Consider the following 13305-nt stretch of genomic DNA (forward strand, 5'->3'; position numbering starts at 1 on the left):
CCTTTTCTTTCCTTCCAATAAATGTTTAAGTACACCCACTTGGGAGAGAGTGTTAGGATGGGTCACCATCATGTTGAATTTCGAATTCAAACTTGATAAGGAGTTTAGGGGGCCTAAATGGGATCCTAAAGTGTTGTTTTATTGATAAAAAGCCACCCAACTGGTAGTATAACATGTTAGCCCCCTAAATTCAACTATTTTAGTGATTTCCTAGCTTAGGGAATTCCTTAAACAAAGCCATCTTGAACCAATTCGAAATTTTGAGTTTCCCCATGAGAGTACCCTCACCATCCCACTTGGTCAACCTTCTTATTTTGGAGGAGAAACAATGTAAGATAGGGAGGCTTGATTTTCTTACTAAAAAGGGTAGTAGAGGGTCTTTTTAGTGGAGGGGTGACAAGTTAGTGGGTTGTTCACCCACTCTCTAATTTTAGAGACAATTAGGTTTAGAAAGAGATTAAGGGAGCTCTACTAAAACCATCTTTACCCTAGCTTGGATGAAGGTTGGTGTTTCAAAACATGCTTCTTTTTCATTTCTTTCTTTTAGCATGGATAAGCAAATTTGCAAGTGTGAAGAATTATCAATTGAGTATGCATTGCATTGTAAATCTTGTATTATGGACTTGGCATTGTGATATGGAGTGGTGAATGTGTCATGTGATCTTGGAGATTTTCCTTTGGTTTTGCTCTCTACTTTCTTTTTTTTGTTTTCTTGTTTGAATGTAAGTGTTAAATGTATTTATGGGTGTGAAGGCTTCACTCACCCTTGGGAGGGAAGAGAAGCCTTTGGTGAAGGGCATAAGTTGGGCTCATCATTGCAGTTGAGAGGGTTACCTCATGATGAGGATTTTTTTATATCATGGAGTATGGGCTCCATTAAGGCCATGAATCTTGTTATTTTGGGAGTTACAAGGAGGTTTATGTGAATGAGGAGGAGATGATCTATTTTGAAGGCCTTGAGAGGCAAAATGCAATGGCAATATATTATTTATGTTTATGATGGCCTTGAGAGGCAAAATGCAATGACAATATGTTATTTATGTTTGTTATGGCATCTCCTCCTTGAAGAACCCACCTTCACCCAACGTTTTATGATTCCAATGGAGAATCATTGTGCAAGCCATGGGAGGGAGTTGTTTATGTTTTGTGTAGTGTTTCATGCAATGTTTAGTGATGTAATTGTGTAACCCATTTGGTTCTTGTTTCCCCTGCTCGGTGGGTGGCTTCATAGAAGCGTAGGTTGGGAGGTGAGCCTCCATGGTTCCTATTTGTGTGTGTTATGTGCAGGGTTTGTGAAGATGTATGCCATGAAGTATTAGGGTTTCACCCTTGTCAAAGTGGAGAAGATCCAAATGTGAAAAGAAAGCTCAATGTTCATGTTTTCTCAATTTTCATGATTTTGAAAGTCTCTTATGTTGTTTCAATGTGATTTAAAGCGATTGTGCTATTGTTACCATGTGAGTAGGTAGAGAGAAGAATTTGAGAATGTTGTACATATATGCCTCCTTGTAAAGAAATGATCATTTGAGGTTTTATGTGTCATGAAGCATTAGTATGAGTTGTAGAATACATTGATATCATTGTTACCAATTTAAATATTATAGAAGGAAGGATGTAAGGCTGTATGTTTATAATTTTTTTTACCTGTAATGGAATACTCTATGTTAAATTCCATGTGTTATGAGATAAGATTGTATGTGATTCTTCTCTCTTGGAGGTATTTGTAGATATGAATTTCATAAATTACATGTAGAAGAATGTGATGATAGAGTTGATAAGATACAAATATATTAGTTACATTGTAATGATATATGTTGTGTAATTCATAACTTGGAATGAAATTATTAAGTTGATACTTCATTATCTATGTATAAACATCTATACATTGGACTCTTAAGTTCTATTAATTTGGTAAGAAGACAAAACCATACTACTAACAAATATGTTCACAAAAAAGAGAGAGAAAGTTTTGATGTAGTGAAATGAACTATTACATGAGTAGAGAAAAATGCATATTGCAACCTTGCTATAGGTCCCCATTTTCCCTTGGAAAATGTATGGAGTTTGGTAAAATGATATTTCCTTATTACAGACCATTAAAAAAATCAGGAGAATATACTGAGATCTTGTCAAACAAAAAAATATATAAAAATAATTAAAGAAAAAGTATATATATATTGAGGATCAAATGGGATCCCAAAGACATAGCTAGATACCTAGACTTATGTCCATTCACCCTGGGAAGTACTAAACAACCTATCACCAAGTAGAGACATGTGATTAAAACAAAAAAATGTGACTCATAGTCATGCCACACTAATTATGATAAATCACAAATTTTATAGCATTCCAACTATAGGCTAACAAACCAAAAATATAAATGTTCCATTTCAAACAATGGATAAAAACCAACCTGGTTGTTACCTTAAATGATTTGCTAGAAAAAATATTTTTGCAACCAAAAAGTGCTCCCCACTTAGGCGAGTTGCTCTACTTGACCTTGGGACCATAACACAAAAGTAATCATGAGTGTTTTAGATCACCATTTTACCCCTTTCTAGGTGGCCAACAAGGAAAATTGAATGGAGACTATGTTTGGTTGAATTACACTCCACCACGCCTAGGGAACAGTAAGACAAGATTTCAATAAAGGTCAACATCATAGTTTTTTATGTCCTAAATAGGACTTAACCTTTCTACGGTGCAACATATGGCAATGGCTACCTAGCCAGTTATTTCGACTAGCTGGGTATGACGCCGTCTATCTCTGTCCGTCTACCTCTGGACTATTCCGTACTGTTAGCCTCAGCCATCTATTTTTGTCAGAAGTTGTATAGTTAAAATGTTAAAAGGCATGGGTAAACACGGGCACATAGGAGTCAAGTCATTGGCTGGACAACACAGTTTATTGAAACTAATGGAGGTAATGGTAAGTAACGGCACTACCTATTTAACCGGTGCAAAGGTAATGGTAAGTAACGACACTACCTATTTAACTGGTGCAAATTTTTAGCTATTTAGCCGATGCCGCCCGTGTTTACCCACGCCTTATTTTTATTTTTATTTTATTCTGTGCCCCTTGATTAGACCAATTAAATGGGGGGCAAAATAAATAAATTATTATATGTTCTATTCACTATAGTAAATAATTGTAAATAAATAATATAACACTTCTTTGTATATTTAATAATGGTAAGAAATAGATTTAAAATATATTGAATAATAGTATATTAGAAATGCAATTTCAAATATCAATATGAAGTTTAAAAATAAATTATGAATTGTAAATATGAATACTTATAATTGTCAAAATTTATTCTGATGTAAAAAAATTATGTTAAATTCGTCTATAAGATACAATGTTATGTTAATATTGTTTTCATTTAATGATTAAATAATTTAATATTTAATTTAAATTATATAATTAAATATATGATTAAATAAGAACAATTTTAACTTAGATTGTATCTAATATACAAAATTTAAAAATAATAAATTTTTTTTTTGTCTATTTAACTTTATAATATACTTTGACAATTATAAATATTCTTATTAATTTTTATAGTTTCAATCAACTTTATAAAAACAAAATTAATAATTTATATAATGAAATTGTAAATTTTTTAACAAAATAGTTTTTTCGAACTACTTTTCTAAAATTTAATGGATTAAAAATGTTTGATTGATATAATCTTTTAATAAAAATGACAAAATATTTAGGTGAAATTCTAATATTACCAATATACTACTGTAAAACTAATTAATTCCCACCAATCACAAACAATTTTTTTAATAATTCGAATATTTCTTTAAAAAAATTATTTCTTGATAAATTTTATACTCTATACATTATTGGCTAAATTATTTTAGTGCTAAGTTTTCCATATTCAATTTTTTCACTTAGATTTAGGAGTTTTTTGTTATGTTATCTAAACACTTTTCATAACGTGGTTATATTAAAATAACTATTTTTTTTATTTTTTATTTATTTTATAAACACATTTTATAAAAATAATTTAAGGTTACATATTAATTAAGTAAAATTTTAAATATAATTATGCATATCATGTTACTTTTGACTTTTAATTAAAAATATTCTAATTTTTTCTTTTTCTCATATATTATTGTTTAAAATTTTCATTTTCACTATAAATAAAATATGTAATACATTGTAATTTCAATAATAGAAACTCAAATCATTAAAAATGGAAATATCAACATAGAAAATTTTGACAAAATATTAATAATTATAAATATAACTAAATTATAATCAATATAGATATAACCATAAAATTAAATTTTATTTTTTCTAAATTAATGAATGTTTTCAATATTTTGTAATTAATATATTTAATTTTTATTAAGAATGATTTAATTAATAACATTTTAATACATCATTTTAATATTAATTATCTATTTCAATTTACTAAACAATTATAAAAATATTATAATGCATCATTTATATATTAATTATGAATTATCTATTTCAATTAACTAAACAATCACAAAAATATAAATATTTAGTTATAAATAAATTTTAAGTAAAAATATATTATTTTTAAATAGATAATAAATATATTTAAATTATTTTTTTATCTTTTTCATTTTAAGATTATCTATAATCAAACAAAATACTTTCTTTACATCAATCTAAATATTCAAATAAGAATATATTATGCCATTGAGCTAAACCTTAAAATATATATAAAATGTTTGATTAAAAAAGAAAAATCAAAGTATTCCCTTTATTAGCGAGATATGAGTTTTAATGTAATGGGTTTGAACGTGCTAAAGGAATATTATTCTACATGTAGTCAAAACTTATTTCCTATTTAAAGTACTGTCAAAAGAAAACAAAAAATGGTGGAGCGGATAAAAACATTTGTGAGAGCTGGGCAATTCAAGGGCCCAAACAAGCCACTTAACATTTTAACTATACAACTTTTGACAAAAATAGATGGCTGACGCTGATGGTACGGAACAGTCCGGAGGTAGACGGACAGAGATAGACGGCGTCATACCCAGCTAGTCGAAATAATTGACTGGGTAGCCATTGCCGCAACATATTTGCACCAGGATGCCTTGTACATCATTTCTGACATGTACATCATTTGACATGTACAGATAGGTGTCAGACCTTTCACATCCCTCTTTTTATTATTACAATGTTTATATTGTTTTGTTGTTTGTAAACGTTTAAGTATGTAATATTAGAATATATATTATTTTTTATTTTAGATAAGCAAAAGATTTTAGATATATTTTTTTAATGTAAATTTTAAATTTTTAAAATATAGAAATAAGATAAATAAGATTGATTTTAAATAAGGAAATTATTTATAACAAAAGTTGAATATGTTAATTATAATGGGAGATATAATATTTTTTAAAAACAATTTCTTATATTTATAATCACACTATTATCAATATATTATAAAATTTAATAATTTTTTTAATATATTATTAAATAAAAAATACTTTACCAATACGTATATTTTAAAAATCTTTCATTTATTTTATAAAATTTAATTTATTAATTTAGTTTTATTATATATTCTATGTTTTGTGTACTTCTAATTCTTTGAGTTTTTATTTTTTTGATCATCTTTAATTTTGAATGATAAGCATAATGTTAAGATATTAGATCATGACTATTAGCTATGTTAATTTGTTATGTTATTATTCAATTTTATATTTAAAAAAATTATAAATGAATTTATTTAGAATTATATTAAATGATTTTTTTAATCATATGTTGGGCATATCAATCACTATAATTATTATTCTTAAACTTTGGACCTATTGTCTATTGCATTTATTGGACACCAAAGATTAATGAGCATAAGCATAAAGTTTTTAGTTTTTTCACATTTATTTAATTATATTATGTTATAGTTATTTCATAAATGTTCCACTTTAGATTTGGGATTCTTTTGCTTATATCTTATTTTCATGTTAAATGACCTAGATGAATTAGAGGAGTGGAAGTCACATTTTAGTAGTTAGAATTAGAGGAGTGAGAGTCTTCGAAAGACTTAGATGAATTTCATTAAATGAATAAGTTGGTATTCATTTTTAGTATTCATGTTAAATGACTTAGATGAATTAGATTAAATGATTAAGTTGAAGTCTCTTTTAAATTGAATTTAAGTTGACTTTTTCACACTAAAGAATGACCTTTTTAAATATTCATGACTTTCACCTTTTTTAATACTCATGTTATTAGTTCCTGCCGTAGGCAGGATACTATAGCATTTAGTGAAATGCTACCTCTCAATTAATTTGTCCAATCAAAATCTTGTATTTTTAAAAAAATTTCAATTTTATATAGTTCTCATATATTTTGATATTTTATTAATTTTAAGAAATCATATTTATTTCTATTCTTATTGGTTGTAGCCTTGCTACAGTCATGAGTTGGTTTTAATTTTCTATTTTTAAATTTTTTTTCAACCAAACTTTATTACTATGACAAGACAACTCAATAAAATGAAATAAACTTATGTGACAACATGTCTTCTTCGTATTGTGACATAGCTCATCTCTTCCCTCAATTTTAGGCTTTTTCAGTATACTTTTTTTTTCCTGGAAAAGTCACACCTCCTTCCATAAAAATCTAACGTGTGTAGAGAAATCTAAATCACACCTCCTTCCAAAAAAATCTAACCTGTGTAGAGAAATCTAAACCTTGCGAATTTATAGAGTGTGCTCAGAGTTCAGCCTCTGTTTTGCTTCCCAGTCAACGCAGAGGTCTGACTGTCGAGCTCTCAAACCCTCTTCCTGCTTCCTACGGGTTTTGATCCTCTAACCTTCCAGAAACATTTTCATTCAGCATTTCAGCCCAAGCCCAACGTCATTTCAGTCCTGATATTATGCTGATTGCCCATTTTGATTTTTGGTTGCAGGAGTGATATCCGGTGCCGGCCTTTACATTCGGAATGATTTTGAAGCTGTAGCAAAGAGCACAGTCATGCAGGTAGTAAAATGCATACAAATACATGGTTTTAACTAGATTCCTTCCACCCTTTTATATTACCATTACCACCCACTATGTATTTCAAAAGAGTTATGTACAGTGTCCTCTGACTTGTTGCAGGAGACTATAGTGAATGTGACAATTGCAGCGGCTATTGTTGGATCGGCAGTAGGAGGGTTTGTGAGTGATCTCTATGGGCCAAAGATTGCAATAATTGCGGCAGATATTGTGTTCATGGCAGGAGCAGTTGTAATGGCCGTAGCACCCAATCCATGGGTTTTGATAGTTGGGCGAGTACTTGTAGGCCTAGGAGTTGGAAGAGCCTTCGTCAGTGTTCCTTTGTATATTTCAGAGTCCTCTCCCGCCAAGATCAGAGGGGCTTTGGTTAGCACCAATGGCCTATGATCATTTTAGCTAATTGCAAAAGGCTAATATACTTTTTTAGAGGTTTGTTGTTTGGCGGTTCAATTTTATTTTGAATTGTCTGCATGTTTTGTTTGATTGTGTTGATCTCTCTATTAGAGAAACAAAGTTTTCGACTGCTTTTATTTATTATTATTTTATTTTGTCCGTTGCCTTCTTTTCTTAGTCTCTACCATAGATTTTATCTTCATTCTTTTCGGCATCAAGATCTCGTCTGTTGCCATTATTTCTCAATTTATTCGTTGTTTCCAGGCTGCTAAAAATTGTTCGTGGTCTGTAGTTGTGGTGGGAGATCGATCAAGGGGACATAGTTATCCGGAAGAGTCAGATCTACAAATCTGGGGTTTTCAGAATGTAATTGAATCTTTCGATTTGATTTGGACTTGCCTTTGTCTCCTCGAATTTGTTGTTGCTTTCTTCCTCAAAAAACATGTAACAATGTATGTATTTGGTACAGATTTAGAGTTTTCTGGGCCTTTTTTAATTTCCAAGAATGATCCATTGTTGAGAATATGTAGGGAGTTTTTCATGTTGACTTTTTTTAACCTAGATTGAAAGGGGCAATTTTGGGAAAGGTTTTTGTCTTTTTTGGTTTTTGGGGATCTGTTTTTATTGCGGCAGGATAAAATTTGCAAGAATGGATCAAGAGGTAATTAGAATTTGAAGAGTGGATGAAGCTTATGGATTTAGGTCTTCTATATTTTGAGGGAAAAGGTGCTGCTCTAAATTGGTCTGAACCACATGTCATTTCTGGTTGTTGTTTGATTGTGAAAATTATGTTTTGGTTTTTTGTTTTTTCTCAAGGATTTTAAGGGTTGTCTCATGAGTTGGATTTTAAAGATTGTTTTATTGGTTTCTCAGTTTGTTGATTTGACTATCATTTACAGTGACCATAGATTTTCATACTGCTCATGCTGTTCATATACTGATAACTGGAAGAACTATTGAACTGTAATGCCTCCTTTGGGGATATTCTTATATTTTTCCGTAAACCATAGCTATAATTAAAATAAGAAATATAACACAGTTAAAGAGTATAAATTCACCATTTTGAAAAGTCTTTGACAAGATAAATCCTGGTTTAGGAGTTGCAATCATGTTAGTGAACATTTGAAATGTAATCAATAAGGCCAACTATTTTCATAAGGATTAAGAATCCAATAATATATTATTGATGTTATTAATAATCGTCCAAAGCATATTCCTATAGTAACCATATTAGAAATTAGAAAGAAACTTTGCAAACTCACAATCTCAAGATTAGTTATCCTTGTATTGCGAGAGCATGGGTGGGAAATGGCTCACTCCATCCCTCAGTTCACCTTGGAGGCGCTCTATTGTTCTTGATCAAGCTTAGAAGCACTAATTAGCCTCCCAGTCCATGAGACTTAACCTGCGACGAGTGGCATTACTGATAAGATTTTGAAGATTACCTCCCATCAACCAACCCCAGGACCATGCATATGCTTCCCAATCCTCATGGCTTAATCTCCTACGTGGGGCATACTTGATGGCAGGTATGTCGAGTCTTCACTGCAAACTCAAAAAGCTTTATCAGCCTTTATATCTTGCATCCATTTCTACCCAATTTGAAATAGATAAACTACATGAATGTGTCATCACCTATATATCAAATAGAATTACAATTAATTTTACTTAAATTGGGAAAAAATACACAAGGTTGAAGTAATGCAATTACCTTTAATTATCCCTATAATTTCAGCAAAAAATAAATATTGCGTTCATAAATTGTACCATGCTTCCACACATAGATTCACTTATCCTAAGCTGATAATAGTAATTCAGATTTTTCTCATAATCAAGATCAGATTACCTATTTAATGTTTTTCTTGTTTCTTGTTCAATCAATTGAATTCTTTATGGATTCCTTCATCAATAATTCCATTCTCTTTTATATTCCTCAAGGTGTGGGAGTCACAATCCTTCACAAAGGGTGCAACTCTTAACATAAGGTAGTTTGTTAATTAAGTGCTGGTGATTATTTATCTTGGTTGGCCTCCTTATTTGATCGCTCAGTTTGCAACAAACTTCAATCTGTCTGCTGTGTCAGTCCATTATCAATTCGTTAATTTCATCAAGGTTGGCTGCCTTCTATTAATTTATTATCTGCTTTCCTTGAATTTGGCTGGCCTCCTATTACTTTCTATCACCCAGGTTTAATATTAAAAGGTGCCGCTATTTTATTTTGTAGATGCTGCAATTTCACCTTATAAAATGTGTAATCTGTTGTATGAGTATGACAAGAATATGAGGGAGATGTAACTAAAAGATGATTACAAGATTATGTTGTTTTGGTTTCTCAATTGATAATCTGGTTAAATTTTGATTGCTTTGCCTTAATTATTAAATGCCCTACAAAGTAAATTTCATCCAGTAATTATTAACTGGATTGAGGTTTTAAATTTTTTTATTTGCCAAAAAAAATGTAGCTAGTATTTTTGCATGGGCATGGGGAATTAGGCTACTGAAATTGACAAATGTGGATGCCTATTTAATTTCATTGAAGAATTTTTGGTTAATGTCAATGATAATATCTATATATCAATATTAAATTTTAATATATGAAGGATTTGATTGAACTTCCACTGGCTGCATAGATGCTCTAAAACAAACCTGTCTACTGAAATACCTATTAGCCAACAATGTTAAAGACATAAGGGCACAGTGTAACAAGGTTTCTATTTAAAATTTATTTCTTTTCCAAACTTTATAGCTACCATATTAAATATGAAAAGACAACTCAATAAAGTGAAATAAATTTGTCTAACAATATGTAAGAATATCTTCTTCATATTCTGACATATCTTATCTAGAAATTAAATTAAAATATTTCTCCCCTCAATTTTAGACTTTTTCATGGAAAAATCAGAACTTTTTCTAGAAAAATCTAAACACTCTCAAAAAATCTAGCAAACCATTATACATTGTAGATTCAGTAGATGATTTTTGTAACTAATTGATTATGGAATGTATTTTTCATTTATCTTTAGGCACAGACAATCTTTTCTTGCAGAATACAGATAAGCTTTCTTTCTCAGTGCAGGCAATTTTGAAGTATTTTTTACCCTTTTTTGTTCTCTTAATTTACTTGCGCAGATTCTTTGAATTTCTTAGAGAATTAATCTATCTAGAAAGTCTTTAATCCATGCTGGTTCCATGCCTATGAATCTAGCGCACAGAATTTGGCTTTGTTGTGTGCAACCTTCAAAAAAGGTGTTCCACATGTTGCATGAAGTGAGTAGCTTTTTTTGGTTTCATATTTTGATGATCTACTTGAAAGGTCGATGTTTCATCCGCCTCAAAATGGATCTAAACTAGATGGACTTTATTGACTTCCATTGGGATATCAGATAGATGCTTCATATTTCTGTTAATTAAATCTATTTGTGAGTGAGATGCACAGGTTGAATACCGAATCAACAAAACTGAGCTCTAGTCTTCGAAAAAACACAAAACAAGGGCTCTAATCTTGTGAAAGCGTTATCAGTTAATAAATTAGTCCCTCACACCACAAAACGAAAAAAGAAATAGATCACTACCATAATACAGGTTGTAAAGGGACTGAACCTTCCTCGTGGAAAATTTAAAAATTCCCCTCCTGTCATATGATACATAGGGTATAGACACATGGGCCAACCTGCTAAAGCTACTAATAGGAAGGATGTGCATATGCATATCCAGAAGATGAACCATGGACAGCAGATCTATGACCCATATGATGGATTGATGATAGGAAAGAATCTAACCTCTTCGCTTCAACAACATTTGAATTGTTATAGTATGGTGGTTGTGATTGTGGTGAAAATTTCTCCAAGTTATAGCCATTTTTTATAGCTCCACGACTATTATAAGCTGTAGGGCAAACAATATAATAAAAATGAGAATTCAAGCTATCACTTAAATTCATTAAAAATGTCCACCATTAGCTATGAATGATTACTAACATACCTGATGGGTAGCTTGCCACAGGAGATAGGTAAGATGTGCTATTGTATTTTGTGTTATTTTATGCATGAACCACAAACATGTCCTTTGTATTTTCATTCTTAACTATGGTCATATGGTTTTCCCTTGAAATAGATACTAGAAACAAAAATAATTCAAATTCAAATCAATTGTTTAATAGAGTTTAGTTTGATTGTATCTGTGAATATAATTATGTGTTCAATTCCTATGTATCTATAGGTTAAAAGAGTACAAGAAAGCACCTTTTAATTTTTAACTTCCAACTTCTAACACTTTCTATTTTCCACTTCCTTGTTAATTCATTTCTGTTTTGACTTAATATATTTGCCAATCCACTTGCAAATGGATTGAGCCTATATAATTAGTTTGGAACTAAATATATGCAACCAAACACGCTAATGATGCTCTTTTTATTCCCACATGCTAAGAAAAAAAGTTGTCCACTATAAATATCTGTGAAGTTCCTTGTAAAAGTAGATTTAAAGAATTGCCTGACCACCAGCCATAGAGTGCCTTCTTAGTCAACATGGTATTTAGTGGGTTTGCCTCTTGCAATTGGTTCTGGTTTTAACATTAAGAAAACTATTTTCTGTCAATAGTTATTGTAGTATGGAATCTTAGCCTCAGGATGAGTAATAGAAAGCTCTTCCTCATAGAGTGATGGCTGATGCAAAGTGAAATGGATGTTAACCACATTATAGATGACAAAGTGAGTTGGAAGCTATCAGCAAATTGCATTGATCGAACTGTGTTGATAATAGTAAATTATGGGATTCAGCTTGTGATGTAGCTTGTCATGGAGATTTTGGAGATTTTGGAGATTCCTCCCAACATAATCTAACAAATCAAATTAACTTTAAATTGGAGATTTTGGGTTAGAATGCTTCATAATTGTTTACATTATTGCATTGTAAGAAGTTGTGAAGTGCTATCTATTTTAGCTCTATGTTTTGTTTGAGTTTTTGGTTGTATTTGTGAAGTAAATTGTATGTTTTTATTTATTGTTTGTTATTTTCCTCTTTGACGTTTTGCTAAAGATGTGTTAGGTAGTGTAGTTACTGTGAAAAGCATTCAATACAGATTCTTTTGCAAGTTCTTGAATGGGCTATTTGATTTGTAACTATTTGTATTAAAGCATTAGATTGCGAAGCTAGTTGTGTAATTTTTTCATCTACTTTATACTGTATCAAATTACTTATTTAAAAAAATTAAATTTATCAGTAAATGGCTAAGGCCTTCATTAATTTTATTTAACTTAACTAGAAAGTTACAATAGCTTATCTCCGTTCAAATGGGCACTGGTAGGAAAGAACGGAGAAGAAAACCTCCAGTTTAGCCCGAGACTAAAATTATTTATTTTACAGGTTTTATGTTTTACAGAATTACATAGGAGTTAAACTTGAGTAACCATTGACGTTGTAGTTCATGAGGCTTGCAAGCATTTTGTAGTAGAGATTCTTTTCATATTGTTGGCTGTACTTTATTCATTCTTCTTTAGCCTGCAATTTCACCCACAAAATAATGTTACATAGTTGTTTTTGACATATGAAACATATCTCTACTAATTCCTATTTGTGATTTTCTTAAAATGTATTTGTTAACTTACTTTATGACTTGCCTGTGTGTTCTGGTTCCGGTTGACATGCATAATTGCATTGGCCTGGGTCAAGGTGAAAGTACCTTCAATGCAAAGCTCTTTAAGCATGAAGATGACATTGGATTTCTGTTGCATATATTCCTCATACTTGATGCTGTGGAGTCATGGGATTAACTGTTCAATTAATGTGTCGTCAATGAAGCATTGGATTGGCTGTTTATTTTCAGTAAGAAGCAATGTCTTCAAGTGTAACTTGTGCAGATAGTTGACATCTTTCTTGCATCCAATGCAGTGTGCAGTTTCTTCATCAAGGATTCCATAT

Source organism: Cupressus sempervirens, chromosome 5 (genome assembly GCF_028749045.1).
Source record: "Cupressus sempervirens isolate cs-2001-9-10 chromosome 5, ASM2874904v1, whole genome shotgun sequence".
Lineage (NCBI taxonomy): Eukaryota > Viridiplantae > Streptophyta > Pinopsida > Cupressales > Cupressaceae > Cupressus > Cupressus sempervirens.